This window comes from Amblyomma maculatum, chromosome 1, assembly GCF_055883805.1.
Source record: "Amblyomma maculatum isolate TAMU_Amacu chromosome 1, ASM5588380v1, whole genome shotgun sequence".
In the NCBI taxonomy this organism is placed as follows: domain Eukaryota; kingdom Metazoa; phylum Arthropoda; class Arachnida; order Ixodida; family Ixodidae; genus Amblyomma; species Amblyomma maculatum.
The window spans coordinates 499,383,023-499,408,634 of record NC_139344.1 but is presented as its reverse complement, the minus strand read 5'-3'; the positions used below and the strand labels follow the sequence as shown (position 1 = coordinate 499,408,634).

The 25,612-nt window shown below is 45.1% G+C and overlaps 1 protein-coding gene across 3 annotated transcripts in view; it reads left to right on the top strand.

Annotated features, from left to right (window-relative positions):
- LOC146210312 (uncharacterized) overlaps positions 1-25,089 on the top strand; it is a 165,457-nt gene extending 140,368 nt beyond the window's left edge. For 2 of the 3 annotated variants that reach the window (XM_084609264.1, XM_084609290.1), the window contains exon 5: positions 4,670-5,986. The gene's annotated coding sequence lies outside the window, so the exon portion shown is untranslated. Of the gene's footprint in view, positions 1-4,669; positions 5,987-23,445 lie in introns of those variants that run through there. The other variant, XR_014708832.1, reaches the window with a different exon arrangement.
- The last annotated feature ends 523 nt before the right edge of the window (positions 25,090-25,612 follow it).

Below are 25,612 nucleotides of genomic sequence, written 5' to 3'. Positions count from 1 at the left end.
CTGCGAGACCCATCTGGACGACTTGCACGCTGGAGTTTACGGCTTCAGGAGTTTGACATAACCATTGTTTACAAGTCCGGCCGCAAACACGAAGACGCCGACACGCTGTCACGAGCACCCATTGACACTGGCGATACTACAGCCGATGACGATAGCGGTTTTCTAGGAGCCCTCAGCGCATCTGAGCTCAGGGATCGACAAAGAGCTGATCCAGACATCCTTCCACTCATCGATTATCTGGAAGGGCGTGATACGATTCTGCCTCGACACCTATCTCGGCACCTTGGTTCCTTCTGCATACGGCAAGGCGTCTTGTATAAAAGAAACTCCCAGAGCCAAGACAGAACTTACCTTCTGGTAGTGCCATGCGAGCTCCGTGAGGATATTCTCCTTGCTTGCCATAATGAACCAACGTCTGGTCATTTGGGTTGCTCACGGACTCTTGCTCGAGTGCGCAACATGTATTACTGGCCAGGACTTTCCGCAGCAGTGAAACGCTATGTACGAAGCTGTCGCGAATGCCAGCGCCGTAAAACACCACCCCAGAAGCCTGCCGGATTTCTCAAGCCCGTTAAAGTACCCCGCATTTCGTTCGACCAAATTGGAATGGATCTCCTTGGCCCTTTCCCTTTGTCGCAGGCCGGAAACAAATGGATAGTAGTCGCTACTGACTACCTGACTCGATATGCTGAGACAAAGGCAATCCCTCATGCCACAGCTTCCGAAGTAGCAGAGTTTTTCATGCACAACAGTCTTGCGGCATGGCGCCCCTTCCTACGTCATTACCTACAGAGGGACAGCTTTCACTTCACAGCTGATCGACCGCATATTTGAGCTGAGTTGCACGACCCATCGCAAAACCACAGCGTACCATCCACAAAGCAATGGCCTTACAGAAAGATTGAATAAGACGATTGCGGACATGTTGGCAATGTACGTCGATGTGCAGCACAAGACCTGGGACGAGGTGCTGCCGTACGTTACATTTGCGTATAATACAGCCTTACAAGAGACAACGCGCTTCACACCATTTCGACTTGTTTACGGACGCGAAGTTCAGAGCATGCTCGATTCCATGCTCCCGTGCCCAGATGATGACCAGCTATCCTCAGATGCCCAGCAATATGCCATCCGCGCTGAGGAAGCCCGCCAGCTCGCCCGTGTGCACATTGGGCAGCAGCAGACCACTGACGCCCATCGTTACAACCTCCGGCACCGCCAGGTTGACTACAAGCCTGGAGACCAAGTCTGGGTATGGACACCAGTTCGCCGTCCAGGCTTCGGGCCGTACAAAGTGTTGCGCCGTGTGAGTGACCTCAGTTATGAAGTTATCCCAGACGGTGCCACACAACCAAAACGTCGAAAGCACAGCTCGGACATTGTGCACATTGTGCGACTGAAGCCGTACTACCACCGATAGCGTATGGCCACCCGCTGTGACCACTCTCTTGCTTTTCACACCATTTTTACCGGCCCTTCTCATTTTTTCGGAGGGAGGGGGTAATGCCACCTAGCGTTGCCAGGTGGCGCATGACTGAGGTGTGAAAGGAGGACGAAGTGTCGCTTGCACGTTTGCGTCTGTGCTGCTGTGTTCTTGTGTCTGGGCTACCCCCTGCTATCATTGGTATCCTTAGTCACCGTGTACGTGACAATATAGTCAGAGGGGTGAGCGGAAAGAAGGAAAGAAAGAATGAAAAGGTTGGTGCCGTTGCCAGTTCATAGATGGCGATAGCACAGTGGCTGTTCTATTCTCTCTCAAACGAAGCTTACAGACAGATCCTACTCTACACCTGAACAAAACTAAATTACCGGTGAAAAACGAACACAAATTTCTAGGCGTAACTTTTGACAAAAAACTCACCTTTCTTCCTCATATAAATGTCCTGAAGAAAAAGGCTTCCAAATCTCTAAACATACTAAAGGTTCTTTCCCGTAAACACTGGGGCGCTGACAGGACATGCCTTAAACACATTTACAGATCTGTCGTACGCTCCTCCTTAGACTATGGCTGCATAGTGTATGGGTCAGCTAGACCATCATACTTAAAAAAACTAGACCAGGTACATAACAAAGGACTTCGACTCTCATGTGGAGCATACCGAACTTTTCCTATATCCAGTCTGCTTGTGGAAACAAATGAACCTCCTCTTGAAATCAGAAGAACACAACTTACATGTGCCCATATATTTAAAATCAGATCTCTGCCAAAGCATATCTGCTATTCCCTAGTAACTAAATGCCCTTCTAGAACACTATTCACCAACAAACGCAATGCAGCGAGAGCACTGCTCCTAAGATTTGAGCTAATGTGTCAAGAGGTTGAGCTACCGGATTGCTTACCTAGTATTGCCAAAAGACCTAACCCTCTGCCTCCTTGGTACCTGGTCCCTGCAGTTTGCAACCTCTCACACAGTTCCAAAAAACTAACCCCACAAGAGCTCATCATACAAGAATTCCTTCAGCTGAAAGAAAAGTACAGTAGCTTCACAGACATTTACACGGATGGCTCGAAAACAGATCATTATGTCGGAAGCGCAGTTGTTCAAAGTGAATGGGAAAAAACAATAATACTTCCACAGTGCGCGTCCATCTTTACTGCTGAATGCTATGCTGTGTCTGTTGCCATAGAGAAAATAATAAAAGAAAACCTCAGGAGAAGCATTGTTTACACAGATTTCTTAAGTATAGTCACAGTCCTTCACACAAGAAACGCAGTTATACCAATTCTGGGAAACATCATACACAGCATAGCAACACTTACAGATGAAGGACGAAGCATAAAAATTTGCTGGGTTCCCAGTCATGTAGGAATTCAAGGTAATGAAAAAGCAGATATGTGCACTGCCAAAGCTCGAGACAAGAAAATAAAAGAAGTGCAGGTACCATCTCAAGACTGCATGAAATTGATACAAAGTAAGCTGATACAAAAATGGCAGTCGACTTGGAACACTGAAACAAATAACAAAATACACCTCATAAAGCCTGTAATAGAAGAGTGGAAATCGAGCACCCACATTGAACGTTCCAAAGTATCTCTATGCCGTCTTCGCATAAGACACACACATTTAACACTGCGTCGTTTTAACTAAACAGGATAAGCCCCTGTGTGATTCATGCAGACACGAGCTAACAGTCACCCACATTTTAATCTCATGCAGACAACTTGAACAACTAAGAAAAGACATTTTACGCAGTTTTACAAACAACACATTCCTCTTCATCCAGCATTGCTTTTAGGTGAAAATTCGCTCATTGATTTGCCCTGGGTTTTCAGGTTTGTAATAGAAGCAAGCGTTCTAAACAGAATAAGTTTAAATTACATAAATGCAACACTCAACCTTGAAGTTGGCGCATGATAGCCTAAGCTGCTTATGCGCCACTAAACCCAACACAACAACAACAAAACATGGCCTCCAAGAGAGCAATAATTGTGTTTCAACTGTAGGTGGTTAATCATTACATAACGCAATAGCTTTTGATCTGTTGACTTTCTCCTTCACTTTAACAAAGTTATTTGTAATTGCAACTGTCGCCTTCTCTTCAAAGAGCCCAGCCGGTAGCACAGCAAAACCCCCTTGTTTGTCCATTTGATGTAATCGAAGATTATTCCGCTCAAAAAATGTCTCCACTTCTGCAGTACAACCATGCACATGCTGCCAAGTGCTGACTGGGGGAAGCATGCAGAGGGGCCAACACAGGAGATTCATTGGTAGCGTTGAAGTACTCTGACGGCGAACATTTTGGCGAACAACTCTGTGTTTGCATCCTAGCCGTCTTCACTGGTGATGTCTTTAGAGTACTTTGGGGTGGCTCTGATGTGTGAATGAATCCACGAGTCATCCAATGCCCATCATACGACAAGGCTACATAGATGGAAAACTGGTGAACTCTCGCGCATTGCACTTCCACTTCCATAGCGGAGCGCGCCGTGGCAGGTGTCAGGTTTTCCTTTATGGTGTTCTTCCATGTTTTTGTGGTTGTCCACGCGAGAAATTTTTATCAGTGAAGGTACTGAAAAACTTTTATTGGGTCTAGTATTTTGCATAGTGGACGCAGCCAGAATGTTCGCAGCTGAAAGATTTATTTGTTTTTCTTCAACACGCAGCATACTCCATACTGATCTCTTGTCCTAGCAGTTATCACACGTCTTGAAAAGCATAACAGTGAGGTCGTATTCTCGATCACCCAAAACGGTTCTTACTCTACTTCCAAACGTGTTGCACTTTGTGTCTCAGCTCTTTTTGCAGACCACCACTATCGTACCTAGCTGTTTTCCCATTCAACAGGCGGTTGAGCAACTCATTGCAAACCAACGCAAAGCTCGTCAGGATTAAGCAGATGGTCAGCGACATCGCTGGGGACTAAGTTGGCCTTACGTTTCATTGCCGGTGTTAATTCCAAATCCCACAGTTTCATGTCAGCTCTAGTCTTTTCATTTTCCATATCAAAAGGCATCAAAAGTGTTGTATCATGACGGGTCCGACCGCACTGCAACTTTTCTTACTTGATGGACCCGCTTGCCTAATTGGTCCCGTTTCCTTGACGCTGTCACTTGGCACAGGAATATGCTTTTCCTCTGTGTCTCACAACACAAAGGCACATTTCTAACATTACCGATCAATGACGTTTTGCTATACTTATGCAGCGTCACATGCTTTCTCGTCGGCAGCACATTGTTGCGGAATTTCCAGTGTCCAAGGCCGAAGGTACTAGACAAGATGGCATCCTGGGGCACGACGTCGACTTGTGCAGCAGATGGTGAGAGATGCAGGGTTCCTTTCAGTATAGTGTGGCAGGCAGTGAATAGGAACATGTGCTTGTTTTCTTTTGCTATCTATCGAGGCATCGATTCAAACTATACACTGGAGCATTTAATTTGAAACGAAGATGTACTCTTCCAAACGAGACGAAGACCGCAGCTAACGTGCGCAGGGAACGAAAAGCATACGTTATATTATGACAATGGGCTATGTTAGTGTAAACACTGACTTAAAGTTAGTTTCCCGACTTCCTATAAATTCATATTACACCTGAAATATTTACAGAGTTTAGAAACCTGATAGTTTTAAAATTCGAATTGTGGTTTTTATTGCACCCTCGAGACCAGTGTGCCCCTAAATTTATGTGTTTCAATGAGTTTTTCAAGCACACGAAAACAAATTTTAACATATACCTAAGATGAGATTTTAGGAAGTGAAAGATTGGAAGATGCAATTATGGCACTTTGCAGTTTCATGAAGCTTCAAGCCATGCTGTCCCATTCACTTGCTATGCGAGAAACGTCACGAAGCAATTGTACATTTGGCTGCCTGCAGGCATGTTCGTGCACGATCCCTGATTGGTTCTTCAATGGTTAGTCTGCACCTCTGGGCAACGGACGTCCATGACACGAAAGCATGCTATATTATTTTGCTAGGTTCCTAGTCGCATTGGCATACGTGGAAAGAGGGAGCAGAAGTGTGTCGCACAAGCGAGAACAATAGAAATAAAATGTGAACTTGCCATTGCATGAAATTGGTAAGTAGCACACTAAGATCTTAATGGCAGCTTTCTTGGGAAAATGAAGGAAAAGCTGCATAACACTTTACAATGGATATTGTGCTGCCATAATGAACATTTTATCAAGGTCGTTTTATTTGTTTTACATGTAGGTCATATACACATCCCCCATAGTTTCTTGTGAACAAAAAATAAAAAGAGGACAAGCTGTCAGGCTAGTTGGTTTTCCATAGTTATTGCAGCGCGTAGCCGGACAAGGACGAAGACGGAGGAACACGTAAGATGCAGAGGCACTGAACTGCGACTTTATTTTTGGAAATCAGCCAACCATGTCATATATATAACAGAGAAACGCCCACTAGAGGAACAAAATCTACACGTGGCGAAAACAGGTGCAACAAAATCAAACACGAGTATAAAAAATGGATAAATCTAAATTCTTAACACATGATTGACATGGTACAGTGACATAACGTGATGATAGTGGCCGTAGGGAAAGTGCGTGAAAAATTAACAAAAATTCCCAGTCCTTAACAAGCAACAATGGCTAAAAAAGGTGGATGCACAGAAAACATTTTTTATATTAGAACTTGTTTAAAAAACCGCAGAGAAACTTATGAGATGGACAAAAAATAATAAGTAAGTTAAACATGAAAAAAGAAGAGAGAGAGATGCAAATGTTGAAACAAAATTGAAAGCCAACAATTAACACTGCAAAACAAAAAAACAACAATGAATTAAACAATATGACGGACTGCAATTCAAAATGTATAAAAGGAAGGCATGTAAAGAGTACAAATAAAATCAAAGATAAAATCAAGCACAATCAGAGAGAAAAGCAATTTCTTTGTTCGAAAGGAAAACTGAGGATGTGCTGACGAATTCATCCTTGTGCTTAGCAATCAAAGCGACTTCCACTATTTCGCGTGTAAGCTTGTTATGGGATCGGTTTAGAAGGGTCGTTTTCTGAAAGACGGGAGCATTTTCTATTGCGGTCACATGTGCGACAATGTACTGGCAGGTTTTTGTATGATGACCCTGAAAAATCATTGCTATGCTCCATTAAAGATGAATAATACATTGGCCAGTTTGGCTGATGTATGCTTTGCCACAAGGTAGAGGGATGGAGTATACAAGCCCTTCTGCGCATGTTACGGCGGGATTCTTGTGCCTTGTGGTGCAGCCATTATCTCTCTTTGTCGTTTTGTTGACCATGCGACAAAGTCTTGATAGGCGGTGCGGGGCTGAAAAGACCACGTGAATGCCTGCCTTCTTACCAATCTTCTTGAGATTATGAGAGATCTTGTGGATATAAGGTATTATTGCTACCTTATTTCGCTGTTGGACTTCAGCTGAAGGGCCTGTCATCTTCATTTTGTAGTTCTTTAACATTTTTCTAGCCACAGAAGAAAGAAGTTTCTTCGGGAATCCCGACTGCGTCAGCCTGCACACTTGAGCTGAAAAGCTATCCTGAAATTTATGCTTGCATGACTTCGTCAAGGCGTTACTAAAACCAGATTGCACAATATTCCTTTTAACCAACTTTGAATGAGCAATACCATAAGCTAAAATTGGTTTCTTGCTTCTTGGTTCGAACGCCCAGCAAACATGATTAGGAGTGAAAAAACGTCTTAGCTTGAGAAAACGAATGGAATTCTTGTCTGGCACTTCGTGGGTCTGCTCAAGTGGCGCCATTGTGTTCGCAAACACGGTCAGAACTTGAGATACCCGATTAAAATGGTTTCATTATTGCAACCTAAGATAACTAAGTAATCATCTACAAACCGGAAGATCTTTAAATGCATGAGTTATCAAAGCTTTCATTAAGAGCTCTGTCATGCATGCAGAGGTAAAGGTCACTGAGAACTGGGGCAATGCATGATCCTGTACAGATCCCCTGCCTTTGTATAAAACGAGACCTATTCCAATCTGCAAAGGTTGATTTGAGGTAAACCGACAATTCCAAAAAACCATCAACACTAATGCCGCACTTATTCTGAAAAGCCACGGCACCATATTTGGACAGCCATTACTGTTGATGGTTTTTTGGAATTGTTGTCGGTTTACCTCAAATCAACCGGTTGCAGATTGGAATAGTTCTCTTTTTATACAAAGGCAGGGGATCTGTATAGGATCATGCATTGTTCCAGTTCTCAGTGACCTTTACCTCGGCATGCATGACAGAGCTCTTAATGAAAGCTTTGATAACTCATGCATTTTAAAGATCTTCCAGTTCGTAGATGATTACTTAGTTATCTTAGGTTGCAATAATGAAACCTTTTTAAGTCGGGTACCTCAAGTTCTGACCGTGTTTGCGAACACAATGGCGCCACATGAGCTGACCCACGAAGTGCCAGACAATAATTCCATTTGTTTTCTCGAGCTAAGACTTATTTTCACTCCTAATCATGTTTGCTGGGCGTTCGAACCAAGAAGCAAGAAACCCATTTTAGCTTATGGTATTGCTCATTCAAAGCTGGTTAAAAGGAATATTGTGCAATCTGGTTTTAGTAACGCCTTGACGAAGTCACGCAAGCATAAATTTCAGGATAGCTTTTCAGCTCAAGTGTGCAGGCTGACACAGTCGGGATTCCCGCAGAAACTTCTTTCTTCTGTCGCTAGAAAAATGTTAAAGAACTACAAAATGAAGATGACAGGCCCTTCAGCTGAAGTCCAACAGCCAAATAAGGTAGCAATAATACCTTATATCCACAAGATTTCTCATAATCTCAAGAAGATTGGTAAGAAGGCAGGCCTTCACGTGGTCTTTTCAGCCCCGCACCGCCTATCAAGACTTTGTCGCATGGTCAACAAAACGACAAAGAGAGATAATGGCTGCACCACAAGGCACAAGAATCCCGCCGTAACATGCGCAGAAGGGCCTGTATACTCCATCCCTCTTTCTTGTGGCAAAGCATACATCAGCCAAACTGGCCAATGTATTATTCATTTTTAATGGAGCATAGCAATGATTTTTCAGGGTCATCGTCCAAAAACCTGCCAGTGCATTGTCGCACATGCGACCGCAATAGAAAATGCTCCCCTTTCTTTCAGAAAACGACCATTCTAAACCGATCCCATAACAAGCTTACACGCGAAATAGTGGAAGCCGCTTTGATTGCTAAGCACAAGGATGAATGCATCAGCACATCCTCAGTATTCACTTCGAACAAAGAAATTGCTTTTCTCTCTGATTGTGCTTGATTTTATCTTTGATTTTATTTGCACTCTTTACATGCCTTCGTTTTATACATTTTGAATTGCAGTCAGGCATATTGTTTAATTCATTGTTGGTTTTTTGTTTTGCAGTGTCAATTGGTTGGCTTTCAATTTTGTTTCAACATTTGCATCTCTCTCTCTTCTTTTTTAATGTTTAACTTACTTATTATTTTTTGTCCATCTCATAAATTTCTCTGCGGTTTTTTAAACAAGTCCTTATATAAAACGTTTTTTTCTGTGCATCCACCTTTTTTAGCCTTTGTTGGTTGGTAAGGATTGTTAATTTTTGTTGCTTTTTCACGCACTTTCACTATGGCCACTATTATCATGTTATGTCACTGTATCATGACAATGATATGTTAGGCATTTAGATCATCATCATCATCAGCCTGACTTTACCCACTGCAGGGCGAAGGCCTCTCCCATATTTCTCCACTTAACCCGGTTCTGTGCTAGCTGCATCCACTTGACCCCTGCGAACTTCTTAATCTCATCCGCCCACCTAAGTTTCTGCCGCCCCCTGCTACGCTTTCCTTCCCTTGGAATCCAGTTTGTTACCCTAAGCGGCCATCGGTTATCCTCTCGTCGCACTACATGTCCTACCCATGTCCATTTCTTCTTAATGTCCACTAGAATGTCGGTAACTTGAGTTATTTCTCTGACCCACTCTGCACGCTTCCTATCTCTTAATGTTACCCCTACCATTTTTTGTTCCATAGCCCTCTGGGTTGTCCTCAACTTAAGTAGAACTTTCTTGGTTAGCCTCCACGTTTCAGCCCCATAGGTGAGTACAGGTAAGATGCAGCTGTTGTATACTTTCCTCTTGAGCGATACCGGTAAGCTGCTAGACATAATCTGCGAGTGCTTGCCAAATGTGCTCCATCCCAATCTTATTCTTCTTGTTATTTCCTTTTCATGGTCCGGATCTGCGGTTACTACCTGTCCTAAGTAGACATATTCGCCTACTACTTCCAGTACTTCGCTACCTAATGTAAACTTCTGTTCCTTCCCGAAGCTGTTGAACATTACCTTAGTCTTCTACATATTGATTTTCAAGCCTACCTTTCTACTTTTCCTGTTTAGGTCATCAATCATTATTTGTAGTTCATCTCCCGAGTTGCTTAGCAAGGCAATGTCATCAGAAAATCGCAGATTACTGAGGTATTCTCGATCTACCCTTATCCCTAACTGCTCCCCTTCCAAGTCTCTGAATACTTCCTCTAAGCAAGCTGTGAATAGTACTGGGGAGATTGTGTCTCCTTGCCTAACACCTTTCTTTATGGGAATTTTGTTACTTTCTTTATGCAGAACTATGGTTGCTGTGCAGCCACTATATATATCTTCCAGCACTTTCACGTACGGCTCGTCTACCCCCTGATTTCGCAATGCCTGCATCACCGCCGAGGTTTCAACTGAGTCAAATGCTTTTTCGTAATCAATGAATGCTATGTATAAGGGCTGGTTATATTCCGAGCATTTTTCTATCACCTGATTGATGGTATGGATATGATCGATAGTAGAGTACTGTTTCCGAAACCCTGCTTGATCCTTTGCTTGATTGAAGTCTAAGGTTGTTCTGATTCTATTAGCGATTACCTTCAGTTCAGTTCAGGCGTTCAGTCGTGTCCGACTCTTCGTGACCCTATGGACCATGTCACGCCACGCTTTCCGGTCTCTCACTATCTTCTTAACATCATATAGTTTCATCTGCAATGCCTCGAGAATGCCATCTAACCATCGCGTTCGCTGCCTACCCCTTCTCCGGCGACCCTCAACCTTTCCCAACATCAAATCTTTCTCCAGCGACTCCTCTCTTCTCATCAGATGACCAAAGTAGCTGAGCTTTAACTTTAGAATTTTACCCTCCAATGAGCAGTCAGGGTTTATGGTCGACAATATCGACTGATTTGATCTTCTGGCAGTCCAAGGAACTGTTAAGTCTTCGCCAGAACCACAATTCAAACGCGTCAATTCTTCGGCGGTCAGCCTTTTTCACAGTCCAACTCTCACATCCATACATCACAACTGGAAAGACCATAGCACGGGTTATACGGATCTTGGTTGGCAGACTAATGTCTCTGCTCTTTACTAGGCGGTCAAGGCTAACCATTGCTCTCTTTCCCAGAAGCAGGCGTCTCCTAATTTCATGGCTGCAGTCTCCCTCCGAGGTAATCTTGGCGCCCAAGAAGAGAAAATCTGTCACAGCTTCCAATTCTTGTCCATTGATGCTCCAGGACTTGATAGGGCAAGACGCCATGATCTTCGTCTTTTTAATGTTCAGTTTAAGCCCAAACTTCTCACTCTCTTCTTGTACGCGCATCAGAAGTCTCTTGAGTCCCACTTCACTTTCCGCATATCTTAGTAAATACCTTATACGTAACAGACAGTAAGCTGATTGGTCTGTAATTTTTAAGGTCCTTAGAGTCCTCTTTCTTATGAATGAGGATAATGTTTGCATTCTTCCATGGTTCCGGTACTGTCGATGACATCAGGCACTGCGTATACAAGGTGGCCAGTTTTTCTAACACGATATCCCCCCGTCCTTCAGCAAATCCGTAGTTATCTGCATTTAGATACATCGATTTTTATACTCGTGTTTGTCCCATGAATTTGAGCGAGCCCTCCGCTCCTTTGGCATTGCACATTCCACTACATCCGTCAATCATCCCCAGTGCAATGGCCTCGTGGAGCGTGTTAACCGCACCATCACGGATATACTCGCCTCCTTCGTGGCTCCGTCCCACAGAAACAGATCGTTTTGTTTCTGCGGCAGCTTTTGCACACAACACTGCGAGGCAAGAAAACTGCCATGCATGTTGACAAGTTTGGTTTCAGTGCGACACATCACATAAGCTGCAAAATTTGTCCTTCAGTCATTTTATTGAAGAACTTGTAATGTGTTATATAATGTTGCGGGACCCTGTGCCCGCCTAGAGAGACACAGAACAGAGGACACCAGGCAAACACCACTTGCCCCAGCGCTCTTCTTTCGTTCTCTAACCCTCGCGCTGGCGCCGCGCGCTAGTCTCGCGCTTGTCCTGCGCCTCTTCGTTTTCTGGCGCAGCGCTCCTCGGCGTGTACCGTAACATCCTTCCACCGGGGGGGGGGGGGGGGGGTTCAGTGAGCTGCTGCAGGCGCTCCAATTATTAGTTGGCGTTTCGTGGGGAATGCAGTGAGGCAGCTGGCGACAACAGTAGTGGTGATGGCCTGATATCTAAGTCGGAGTCAATGCTGGCGCTGTTGACATATTGATTCATGTTTACACATGCTCCGTGAAAATGTGGTGCACACCGCATCGTCTATGCTCGGGGAGGTCTTCGAGGTGGTATGTCACGGGGCCGAGCCGTTCAACGACACGGTAAGCGCCCCAGTATCGGGGCATGAGCTTCCTGTAAGGGCCAGTCGTGCAGATGGTGCGGCGAACGAGGACCAAGTCACCCAACCGGAAGGTGGGATGTGGTGGTGATGCTGCATTGGCCACTCTCACACGCGCATGAGCCGTGAGAAGGTTGCACTGAGCGTCGAGGTGGGCGTAACGAAGTCGTTGGGCAGAGTCAATTGGTGACGTAGTCTAACGGTGAAGGCCCAACTGCGCGTCGAGAGGGATGTAGGGTGTTCTGCCATAGACGACTGAGAACGGCGTGAGTCATCTAGGCCGACAGATCTGTTGGCTTTACACCATAGTTTTATGGAAACGGGCTGTTGTCTTTGATAATGCTGCTCACGAATTCCCAGTTCTGCTTTTATGTAATGCTGCTCTTTTTAATAAAAACAACTCTAGAATGGCTTTACACATCTCTCTAAACATGGTGATTTAGGCTGGTACAAGACAAATGTTCTGGTACCTGGGTAGCAATGGTATGACATCGCACTCTTTTTGTTAAGGAGGCAAGTTGCCAACACGTCTTGTCAACATTGGGCTGTAATGGGTGCACTGGACCAGGCTCTGCACCGATGTTTCTCCTGGTGGTGTCTAAGGTTGCTGCATAAGTTCTGGTGCAGCCTTCTTCACTGCAGTGAAACCGTCATCTTCATCAACTGTAATATCTTAAGAGAAACTTCCTGCATGTGCCACAAGCGGTGGTTACACCTGGATAAAGAAGTTGCGTGATTGGTTTTGGGGGGGAACTTTATTGCGATAACAATATGTACAAACACTGTTTCGGCCGATAGCTATATAAGCTAGTAGCCAGTCTGATAAAAAAATTACTTGTAGTTCAGCCGCAGAGCGCAAAAGGCTGAAAAGGTAATCTTCATATACACAGTAGGACTCGTTTGCAAGATACACACCACAGAACACTAAAAAAACAAACACACAAAAAACCAAGCACACTTGGAGCAGACCAGGAGCTAGATATTGAGTGGCTAAAATACAAACAAAGCTGCCTGCACAAATGGTAAACAGAAGGTAAATCTCTGCTCAACCTTACGGCTGCCTGGTCTGCTCCAGAGTGATAGTCCCCCCAGGCTTGTTCGATGTTATATAGGAGCCATGCCGTCTACCGTCAGTGTCCCTTGAGGAAAAGCGTAGCGTTTTTCGCGGAAAACCTGCGGTGCTCGTTGCATTTGTGTAACACAGGATGACCACGCGAGCTAGGCATTACGTCCTGGTCGTCAGCGCAGATGATCGATCTTCAAAGATTGGCCAGCGGGAACTCTAACTGTCGCTGACAAGGATGTCTTCGGCATCTTCATTTCTGAAATCACGTTAATAGTCTGTCGTCAGCAGCATCAGTTCATTTCCAGATCTGCAACGAGCAAAGATGGTGCTACAGGAGGAATAGAGTCCATTCATGAATAAGGCAAGCGAAGCACCAATATGGGGCTATAGAAGTTGGATTTAAAAATATAAAACTGAAAGGAGAAAACCTTTTTAGGAGTTCACAAATGGAAATCGTCACCTTTGTCAGTATTGTCAAGCTGATGGTTTTTATGTGCAAGATCATGCATTGAAACCTGCTTAACCTGCTACATAAAAAGCAGATCAGAATATACGAGAGCATCGAGCGGACACTAGGAAGGTGTAAAAGAGAGAAATATGTAGTTGAATTTTTTGTCGTTCCAGGCTTCGTCGTGAACAAGAACTGCTCATACAGTCTCATCATGCTAGAACGGTGCTTTTTCCTTTGTGCATTATATGATAATGCCTGTGTTGATCTAACTGGCATTTCTCATGGATCCATACGATGCAGTTTTTATAGGGGGCTGAACAAACTGTTCTGCAGATTCCTCAACAAATGGAGGAAATCAGAGACAAAGTGCAAGGAGCAATTCTTGTCCGCAGCATAGGCTGACCACAACTTCCTGCTAGGGAAATTGGGCATGCGCTTACCGCGGGGGGGGGGGGGGGGGGGGTGTCTTTGACGCATGCCGCCTGAGAAATATAGTTTATATTCCACTTTTACGTGAATTGTTTTTGCACTAAATTGCCATATATGAAGTAGAAACTGCTGTTCATGACGCAAGTTTAAGTTCAGATGCATATCGTTTTGAAATAAATCGCATTAAAATGCTCGAACATGAACAAATTTCTCAATACCTACGTAAGAATGGGCACCTGACCGAAACACCTTCAAATAGCTCGGTCTGATCGCACAAACTGTTAGAACTGCTGGCAGGTTTATTCATAGTTTGCTTTTACCTTGCTCCTGGCGGCTGTCGTTGGAGGTGGCCATGATCCAGGCATAGTCTGCTTTCCATTTCTCCTTGTATGTGCAATCTTGGGTCTCGGATCCATCTGTGGGTCGTAGCAGGCGGCGACGTCTTGCCTCTTGACGCAGTGCGTTTTATGGATCGATAACTCACTGGCTTCCTGTGCAACGGGGCTGCTCGCTTTAGTAGTGACGAGTACTGCATGCATCTCCCGCTCAAACTTGCTCGTTGTCACAACTGCATGCATTGAAAATCAGAAGTGTCGTAACACATTATACATGTCATTAAAATTACAAAAAATAATCATTATAAAATAGACAGGCACAAAATCAAGTACAATCAGCGTCTGATAAGACTCTGTTTTTACTTTATTTTGTAATAGACCTGGGGTCCCAACAAAACATGGCCTCCCCCCACAGGGGGCACCTGTTAAAGCAGGTGTTTGTGTGTTTTGTGCGACACCACGCACCCCGAGCACCCACGCTTAGCCGTGCGTGGCATCGTCGTGTCTGGGGAAAAGGGGATCCTGGTGGTTGAGCCGATGCCGAGTGTTTGAACCTTTAAGGCCCCTCGACGGAGGCAACACACCACTTTGGCCCACGCTTCCCATAGACGGCACCTCCGGGCTGACCCACCCGGGGGAAACCGGCAGTCGCCTTTTCCTATCCTTCCCTTCATCTTTCACGTTCCTATCTTCTATCCTACAACTCTCCTGTCCTCTACTCTCTTCTTGGTTTTTCCTTACTTCCAGGCGGCGAGGGTTAACCTTGTGTGGCTGACTACCCTGAGTTACGCCATATTAGGTTATAGTTACTGTGTACAGTTGACGTGGACAGGACTTGCCTGCCAATTCCTGCCCCTTCCCCTCATTGGGCTCAATGGTGGGCTGCTGGCACAGCAGCCGAACATCATACATTATTTATGGCTCCTTGCTCCAAACTGATTGCCTTTCCAAGAAAGGGCGGACCAATGTATCAGCCCAGTTCTTTTCAGCGAAGCATGAAACTTTCTCTAAATATCATGTGATCCACAGTGAAAGCCTTTTCAAACAAGCTCGGCTTATATCCCCTTTTACAGTATCTAGGTCTCTCACAACCATACTAGGCCCAGGATACAAAGTTAGTAAACTGGCTAGCGGGGATCTCCTGCTTGAGCTGCAAAGCAAACTCCAGTACAGCAACCTTCAGCAACTTGCTACATTTGGGGATAGCCCAATAACAGTCAGTGCTTGAACACAGTCCAAGGCGTGATATCAGAGATTGACTTCCTGTCACTCACTGAAGCACTTCTAGAAGGTCTTTCCGAGCAAAATGTAATCGGTGTACACAGGGTCAAAATCCGAAAGAACAACCAAGAAATACCAACAAAGCACATAGTTCTCACTTTTAACTCTAGCAAACTCCCTGAATCCATTGAAGTCGGTTACATCAAAGTAGACATCCGGCCCTACATCCCAAACCCTAGGCTTTGTTTCAACTGCCAAAGATTCGGTCATGGCTCCCAGATTTCCCGTGGCCGACAAACATGCGCAAAATGTGCCTCAACTCAACATAAATCTGACTAGTGTGAAGCTGCGCCACACTGCGCGAACTGTGCAGGTGAACACGCCGCATACTCACGGTCATGTCCTTCTTGGAAGAAGGAAAAGGACATCATTACCATAAAAATCAATGAAAACATAAGGTTTAAAGAGGCGCGACAGCGATATCTTGTTAAACGGCACTTTTTGTTCACAGTCAAACCGAACTATTTCAATGTGGTGGAGCATAGGGGCAGCACACCACAACAGGATTTGGTCTCCGCCGAGGTTAAGCCTCAGGCAGGGCCATCCCTGCCCCAGGCAGAAGCAGTGAAAGCTGCCCTGCCATCGCAGAAACAGGGCACACTGGTCCCAGAACCAACAGCCCAAAAGGCTTCTCCCCCAGAAGGGAAGCCTGCAACCAACACTCCTAACTCTCCCCAAACGTCCAAAGCCCCCGAGACAATGGACACAACCCCTTCCTCGTCCACGCTGCAGCGGCGGCATAACTCTCTGGAAAGATAACGGAGAGAAAAACTTATTACAGGACCAGACAAACCTGAAACCTAAACTCAGGTACATTCCATAAAAAAATATGGCGTTCCTCATACACTGGAACTGCTGAGGTCTCATAAACAACTGGTGTCCACTTGTCACCAACACCGTAGTTACGGACCAGTACAGGGTCCTCCGGAGCTAAACTCCCGCTGGCGTCGTCCGACTCTGGTGTAGCTGCTCTGCTCTGGACAGGTTTGCTCCTGAGAGGAAAACACATGTCAAGTCTGGTGCGTAGTCGATAACCTAACAGTAACTCTGTAGGTGATAGGCTCGACTGCCTTGGGGAATTCCGTTATCGACACAAAACTCGTGCGAGTGCGGTTGAGAGATCCACGCCAGGCATCTTCTTTAACCCATCCTTAACGGTTCTGACCGCGCGTTCTGCCAGCCCATTGCTTTGTGGGTGGTAGGGCGGTTTTCGAATGTGGGCAATGCCATTCCTGTTCATGAATTCGGCGTAATCCGACCCGGTAATGGGGGTGCGGTTTTCAGTTACTACAGTGCGCGGTAGCTCGAACTGGCTGAAGAGCGTACGCAGCGCGTTTACCATGCTGCTTGACGTTGCACTCGAGAGTGGAAGGGCCTCGATCCATTTGCTGTGGGAATCAACGACGATCAGCAACATTTTGTCCCTGATAGGTCCAGCGAAATCGAGGTGCTATCGGGGCCATTTTTCTTCTGTAGCTGGCCCGTTTACTGGTTCACGTGCTGGAGGCATTGGTAAAGCCTGGACACAGTTTCTGCATTCATCGGCTATTCGGCTAATGTCCCGGTCGATCTCCGGCCACCAAAAGTTGGGATGTGCTACCTTCTTCAGAAGAACGGAAATCTGAGCTAGTTGGTGCATTGCAAGATCAAGAAACAGCGCGGCTACTTGGGACAAACAGAGAAGGGTGAATAACGGACAAGCGCTGACAAGGGAGAATAACGGAATAACGGTCGGCGCTTGTCCGTTATTCTCCCTTCTCTATTTGTCCCAAGTAGCCGCGCTGTTTTTTTGATCTTGCTACCTTCTTCATGGTGCAGACGCCCTAATGGGCTTCGTGCAATATCATCAGCAGTCTACCGCGTGCCTGTTTGGGGACTACAACACGATGTCCCCACAGTAGGAGGCCATCCTGAACAGATAATTCATGTCGCTTTTTGTAGTAATGCAACACCTCCGTGTTACCGGAGCAACATGCTTTGGGCCAACCCTCCTGGACGTACCTGCGGACAAGTGCTAGTACCACGTCCGTTTCTGTGAGTGACCGCAATTCTTCTATAGTGATGGCCGACTGGTCCCACTGGTCGATGGCGAGGACAAACTCTGCGTCTCCTTCCGGTGCGGTCTTCGTTTCCTGCAAGGTTTGAGGTAAACGGCTTAGGGTGTCCGCGCTAACCATCATTTTTCCGGATTTGCAAAGCAGCTTGTATTTGTACGCTCCCAGCAGAAGAGCCCATCTTTGTATTCTCGCGGCGGCCATGATGGGGGTCTGACGATCCATTCGTTGGAGGCCGAGCAGTGGCCGATGATCCGTCACCAGGTTGAACTCCCGGCCAAGGAGATAGTCCCGGAAACGTGAAACACCAAAAACGAGAGCCAACGCTTCACGTTCGATCTGAGAATACTTCTTTTCAGCCGAAGTTAAGGTCCGGGACCGAAATCCGATGGGCCTCATTTCCCCATTAATGCAATGGAAAAGTGCCGCTCCCACACCGTGAGGTGAGGCATCGCATTCCAAAAGTAGTTCGAGCTTCAGATTGAAATATGTCAACACAGGGGCTGCGCAAAGAGCCTTTTTCGACAGTTTGAATGCTGCTTGTTCTTTATCGCTCCACATCCACCTGGCTCCTTTCTTCAGTAGCTTATACAAAGGCGCAAGTAAGGTGGACAGGTTAGGGAGAAACTTATGGTAGAAGGTGATAAACCCAAGAAAGGCACGCAACTCTGTAACATTACGCGGAGAAGAGGCTAGTCTGATAGCGTCGATGTTCTTTTCAACCGGGTGCAACCCGTTTTTATCAATGCGGTGACCGAGATAAACTGCTTGCTCGGCGAAGCGACATTTGTCAGAGCGTAGCTTAATGCCATTTCCCCTGAAGCGTTGCAGTACTGCTTTCAGGTTTGAGTCATCTTGGCTCTTGTCAGCTATCAGCACATCGTCAAGATAGACCTGCACGCTGGTTAACCCTTGGAGCATGGATTCAATTTTCCGCTGAAAGATTGCTGGCGCAGAAGAGATTCCAAATGGTAGCCGCTTGTAGCAGTATAGCCCTTTTTGAGTGTTGATGACGGCCAGTTTCCGCGACTCCTCGTCCAACGCTACCTGGCTATAGGCGTCTCTCAGGTCTAGCACACTGAACCGTTCTCCTCCCGCTAAATTGGCAAACATGTCGTCAATAACTGGTAGCGGGTATTGCTCAATCTCACACACAGGATTTAGTGTGGCTTTAAAATCTCCGCAAAGGCGCACTGAGCCGTCCTTCTTCAAGACGGGAACAATGAGTGTGGCCCATTCCGAATATGGTACAGGCGATATTATCCCTGCTTCCGTAAGCCTATCCAACTCCTGTGAAACTTTTTGTTTGTACGCAAAAGGAACCTTCCTTGCTTTGAAAAACTTGGGGGTTGCTCCGCTCTTGAGATGAATCCGTGCTGGCGGGCCTTTCAAGAGTCCGGTGCCCTCGCTGAAAAGATCAGCATAGCTGTTCAGAATTTCCCCGGCAGGTTGATGGGCAGCTGGCGGAACCGTGCTGGCCACGTTAGTCTACGCCTTTACGTGCAGGAGAGTCATTCCGGTGTCCTTCAGTTTCTGCAATAAATCCCGGCCACAAAGACTGGGGCCTCTGCAGTTTAACACCACCAGATTGCATTCCACTGTAGTTCTTGATAACGCACGTCCATGTTCATGACGGCCAGCACTGGTAGCTTTCCAAGATAGCACGATAACTTTATCGTAGATTCCGCTAGCGGAGGCCATTCATTGCGATGTTTGTCATAAATAGCTTTTGAAATGAAGCAGACTGGGGATCCAGTATCAGTGTCCATTTTTAGGTCAACGCCGTTCCATGTGAATGTTTTCTGAATGGGCGGTAGATATCTGCGATGTACTGCTATCACTGTCTTCCGATTCCTGCCGCTTCTGTGCTTCCATGGTACCAGTTCTGTTAACGCTGTCGGCCGCTAAGCACATCTTCGCTAGATGCCCGTATCGTCTGCATTTGAAACATTGCCCTCTGTTAAAGCGACATGCTGCAGTCTTGTGGCCGTAGTTACCGCAGCACTGGCATTGCGTTCGCGGTTGCTTTCGTATCGCTGATTGGCGCCGATGAGTTATCTTGAACACGTTTGGATCCCGAGCCTCGCCGGTTATGCCTCGCAAATCTAGTTCGGCGCTTTCTGCAGCTAGTGCTAGAGCCTCTGCTTCCTTTAGCGACAGGTCTTTTATTGCCAGAAGCTGCTTTTGTAAACTCTTTGATCGGACGCCACACACGATGCGGTCGCTGATCATTCTTTCTAGCACAGACGAAAAATTGCAGTTCTGTGCTATTTGTCGTATAGCGACAATAAATTCCTGCACGGATTCTTCTTTCTGATAGCGGTTGAAGAACTTAAAACTTTCTGCTATTTCATTTGGTGTAGGATCATAGTAGCTGTTCAAGGTCTCGACTACCTTGTCGTAGCTCAACGAACTTGTTTTTGCCGGCGCTACTTTACTGCATAAAACTTGAACGGTCTTCGTCCCAAGGGCGGCTACTAGTAAAGCGATCTTCATTGCATCAGCTGAGATTTCATTGGCCTCAAAGTACGCTTCTACTTTCACCAGGTAAGCTTGCCACTTATCTTCTTCCTCATCGAAGTCCGATAGCTTGTGACCCATGTCTGGCGCTGTCCTGGGCCCGATATCCTTGCTTCAGCCTCGTCGCCACTGTTGGAAAGGCGCAGTCAATGGGAACGCCACTGTTGGAAAGGCGTAGTCAATGGGAGCGCCGCTCCCGAGTGATGCATCTGACAGCATAGCCAGGCCAAAAGTATGACGGTTTATTTCCAGATCAAGGGGTATTATATAGTCAGAGGGGTGAGCGGAAAGAAGGAAAGAAAGAATGAAAAGGTTGGTGCCATTGCCGGTTCATAGATGGCGATAGCACAGTGGCTGTTCTATTCTCTCTCAAACGAAGCTTACAGACAGATCCTATACTACACCTGAACAACAAAAAACTCACCTTTCTTCCTCATATAAATGTCCTGAAGAAAAAGGCTTCCAAATCTCTAAACATACTAAAGGTTCTTTCCCGTAAACACTGGGGCGCTGACAGGACATGCCTTAAACACATTTACAGATCTGTCGTACGCTCCTCCTTTGACTATGGCTGCATAGTGTATGGGTCAGCTAGACCATCATACTTAAAAGAACTAGACCAGGTACATAACAAAGGACTTCGACTCTCATGTGGAGCATACCGAACTTTTCCTATATCCAGTCTGCTTGTGGAAACAAATGAACCTCCTCTTGAAATCAGAAGAACATAACTTACATGTGCCCATATATTTAAAATCAGATCTCTGCCAAAGCATATCTGCTATTCCCTAGTAACTAAATGCCCTTCTAGAACACTATTCACCAACAAACCCAATGCAGCGAGAGCACTGCTCCTAAGATTTGAGCAAATGTGTCAAGAGGTTGAGCTACCGGATTGTTTACCTAGTATTGCCAAAAGACCTAACCCTCTGCCTCCTTGGTACCTGGTCCCTGCAGTTTGCAACCTCTCACTTACACAGTTCCAAAAAACAATAACCCCACAAGAGCTCATCATACAAGAATTCCTTCAGCTGAAAGAAAAGTACAGTAGCTTCACAGACGTTTACACGGATGGCTCAAAAACAGATCATTATGTCGGAAGCGCAGTTGTTCAAAGTGAATGGGAAAAAACAATAAGACTTCCACAGTGCGCGTCCATCTTTACTGCTGAATGCTATGCTGTGTCTGTTGCCATAGAGAAAATAATAAAAGAAAACCTCAGGAGAAGCATTGTTTACACAGATTTCCTAAGAAACGCAGTTATACCAATTCTGGGAAACATCATACACAGCATAGCAACACTTACAAATGAAGGACAAAGCAAAAAAATTTGCTGGGTTCCCAGTCATGTCGGAATTCAAGGTAATGAAAAAGCAGATATGTGCACTGCCAAAGCTCGAGACAAGAAAATAAAAGAAGTGCAGGTACCATCTCAAGACTGCATGAAATTGATACAAAGTAAGCTGATACAAAAATGGCAGTTGGCTTGGAACATTGAAACAAATAACAAAATACACCTCATAAAGCCTGTAATAGAAGAGTGGAAATCGAGCACCCACCTTGAACGTTCCAAAGTATCTCTATTCCGTCTTCGCATAAGACACACACATTTAACACAGTGTCATTTTAACTAAACAGGATAAGCCCCTGTGTGATTCATGCGGACACGAGCTAACAGTCACCCACATTTTAATCTCATGCAGACAACTTGAACAACTAAGAAAAAAACATTTTACGCAGTTTTACAAACAACACATTCCTCTTTATCGAGCGATGCTTTTAGGTGAAAATTCGCTCATTGATTTGCCCTGGGTTTTCAGGTTTTTAAAAGAAGCAAGCGTTCTAAACAGAATGTAAGCTTAAATTACATAAATGCAACACTCTTAACCTTGAAGTTGGCGCATGATAGCCTAAGCTGCCTATGCGCCACTAAACCCAACACAGCAACAACAAAACATGGCCTCCAAGAGAGCATTAATTGTGTTTCAACTGTAGGTGGTTAATCATTACATAACGCAATAGCTTTTGATCTGCTGACTTTCTCCTTCTCTTTAACAAAGTTATTGTAATTTAAACTGTCGCCTTCTCTTCAAAGAGCCCAGCTGGTAGCACAGCAAAACCCCCTTGTTTGTCCATTTGATGTAATCGAAGATTATTCCGCTCAAAAAATGTCACCACTTCTGCAGTACAACCATGCACATGCTGCCAAGTGCTGACTGGGGAGAGCATGCAGAGGGGCCAACACAGGAGATTCATCGGTAGCGTTGAAGTACCCTGCTGGCGAACATTTTCGCGAACAACTCTGTGTTTGCATCCTTGCCGTCTTCACTGGTGATGTCTTTAGAGTACTTTGGGGCGGCTCTGATGTGTGAATGAGTCCACGAGTCATCCAATGCCCCTCATACGACAAGGCTACATAGATAGGAAACTGGTGAATTCTCGCGCATTGCACTTCCACTTCCGTAGCGGAGCACGCCGTGGCAGGTGTCAGGTTTTCCTTTATGGTGTTCTTCCATGTTTTTGTGGTTGTCCACGCGAGAAATTTTTATCAGTGAAGGTACTGAAAAACTTTTATTGGGTCTAGTATTTTGCATAGTGGACGCAGCCAGAATGTTCGCAGCTAAAAGATTTATTTGTTTTTCTTCAACAGGCAGCATACTCCATACTGATCTCTTGTCCTAGCAGTTATCACACGTCTTGAAAAGCATAATAGAGAGGTCGTATTCTCGATCGCCCCAAACGGTTCTTACTCTACTTCCAAACGTGTTGCACTTTGTGTCTCAGCTCTTTTTGCAGACCACCACTATCGTACCTAGCTGTTTTCCCATTCAGCAGGCGGTTGAGCAACTCATTGCAAACCAACGCAAAGCTCGTCGGGATTAAGCAGATGGTCAGCGACATCGCTGGGGACTAAGTTGGCCTTACGTTTCATTCCCGGTGTTAATTCCGAATCCCACAGTTTCATGTCAGCTCTAGTCTTCATTTTCCATATCAAAAGGCATCAAAAGTGTTGTATCATGACGGGTCCGACCACACTGCAACTTTTCTTACTTAATGGGCCCGCTTGCCTAATTGGTCCCGTTTCCTTGACGCTGTCACTTGGCACAGGAATATGCTTTTCCTCTGTGTCTCACAACACAAAGGCACATTTCTAACATTAACGATCAATGACATTTTGCTATACTTGTGCAGCGTCACATGCTTTCTCGTCGGCAGCACATTGTTGCGGAATCTCCAGTGTCCAAGGCCGAAGGTACTAGACAAGATGGCATCCTGGGGCACGACGTCGACCTGTGCAGCCGATGGTGAGAGATGCAGGGTTCCTTTCAGTATAGTGTGGCAGGCAGTGAATAGGAACATGTGCTAGTTTTCTTTTGCTATCTATCGAGCCAATGATTCAAACTATACACTGGAGCATGTAATTTGAAACGAAGATGTACTCTTCCAAACGAGACGAAGACCGCAGCTAACGTGCGCAGGGAACGGAAAGCATACGTTATATTATGACAATGGGCTATTTTAGTGTAAACACTGACTTAAAGTTAGTTTCCCGACTTCTTATAAATTCATATTACACCTGAAATATTTACAGAGTTTAGAAACCTGATAGTTTTAAAATTAGAATTGTGGTTTTTATTGCACCCTCGAGACCAGTGTGCCCCTAAATTTATGTGTTTCAATGAGTTTTTCAAGCACACGAAAACAAATTTTAACATATACCTAAGATGAGTTTTTAGGAAGTGAAAGATTGGAAGATGCAATTATGGCACTTTGCAGTTTCATGAAGATTGAAGCCATGCTGTCCCATTCACTTGCTACGCGAGAAACGTCACGAAGCAATTGTACATTTGGCTGCCTGCAGGCATGTTCGTGCACGATCCCTGATTGGTTCTTCAATGGTTAGTCTGCACCTCTGGGTAACGGACGTGCATGACACGAAAGCATGCTATATTATTTTGTTAGGTTCCTAGTCGCATTGGCATACGAGGAAAGAGGGAGCAGAAGTGTGTCGCACAAGCGAGAACAATAGAAATAAAATGTGAACTTGCCATTGCATGAAATTGGTAAGTAGCACACTAAGATTTTAATGGCAGCTTTCTTGGGAAAATGAAGGAAAAGCTGCATAACACTTTAGAATGGATATTGTGCTGCCATAACGAACATTTTATCAAGGTCATTTTATTTGTTTTACATGTAGGTCATATACACATCACCCATAGTTTCGTGTGAACAAAAAATACAAAGAGGACAAGCTGTCGGGCTAGTTGGTTTTCCATAGTTATTGCAGCGCGTAGCCGAACAAGGACGAAGACGGAGGAACACGTAAGATGCAGAGGCACTGAACTGCGACTTTATTTTTGGAAATCAGCCAACCATGTCATATATATATAACAGAGAAACGCCCATTAGAGGAACAAAATCTACACGTGGCGGAAACAGGTGCAACAAAATCAAATACGAGTATAAAAATTCGATAAATCTAAATGCTTAACACACGATTGACATGGTACAGTGAAATAACATGATAATAGTGGCCGTAGGGAAAGTGCGTGAAAAATTAACAAAAATTCCCAGTCCTTAACAAGCAACAATGGCTAAAAAAGGTGGATGCGCAGAAAACATTTCTTATATTAGAACTTGTTTAAAAAAACCGCAGAGAAACCTATGAGATGGACAAAAAATAATAAGTTAAACATGAAAAAAGAAGAGAGAGAGATGCAAATGTTGAAACAAAATTGAAAGCCAACAATTAACACTGCAAAACAAAAAAACAACAATGAATTAAACAATATGACGGACTGCAATTCAAAATGTATAAAACGAAGGCATGTAAAGAGTACAAATAAAATCAAAGATAAAATCAAGCACAATCAGAGAGAAAAGCAATTTCTTTGTTCGAAAGGAAAACAGGATGTGCTGACGGATTCATCCTTGTGCTTAGCAATCAAAGCGACTTCCACTATTTCGCGTGTAAGCTTGTTATGGGATCGGTTTAGAAGGGTCGTTTTCTGAAAGACAGGGGAGCATTTTCTATTGCGGTCACATGTGCGACAATGTACTGGCAGGTTTTTGTATGATGACCCTGAAAAATCATTGCTATGCTTCATTAAAGATGAATAATACATTGGCCAGTTTGGCCGATGTATGCTTTGCCACACGATAGAGGGATGGAGTATACAAGCCCTTCTGCGCATGTTACGGCGGGATTCTTGTGCCTTGTGGTGCAGCCATTATCTCTCGTCGTTTTGTTGACCATGCGACAAAGTCTTGATAGGCGGTGCGGGGCTGAAAAGACCACGTGAACGCCTGCCTTCTTACCAATCTTCTTGACATTATGAGAAATCTTGTGGATATAAGGTATTATTGCTGCCTTATTTCGCTG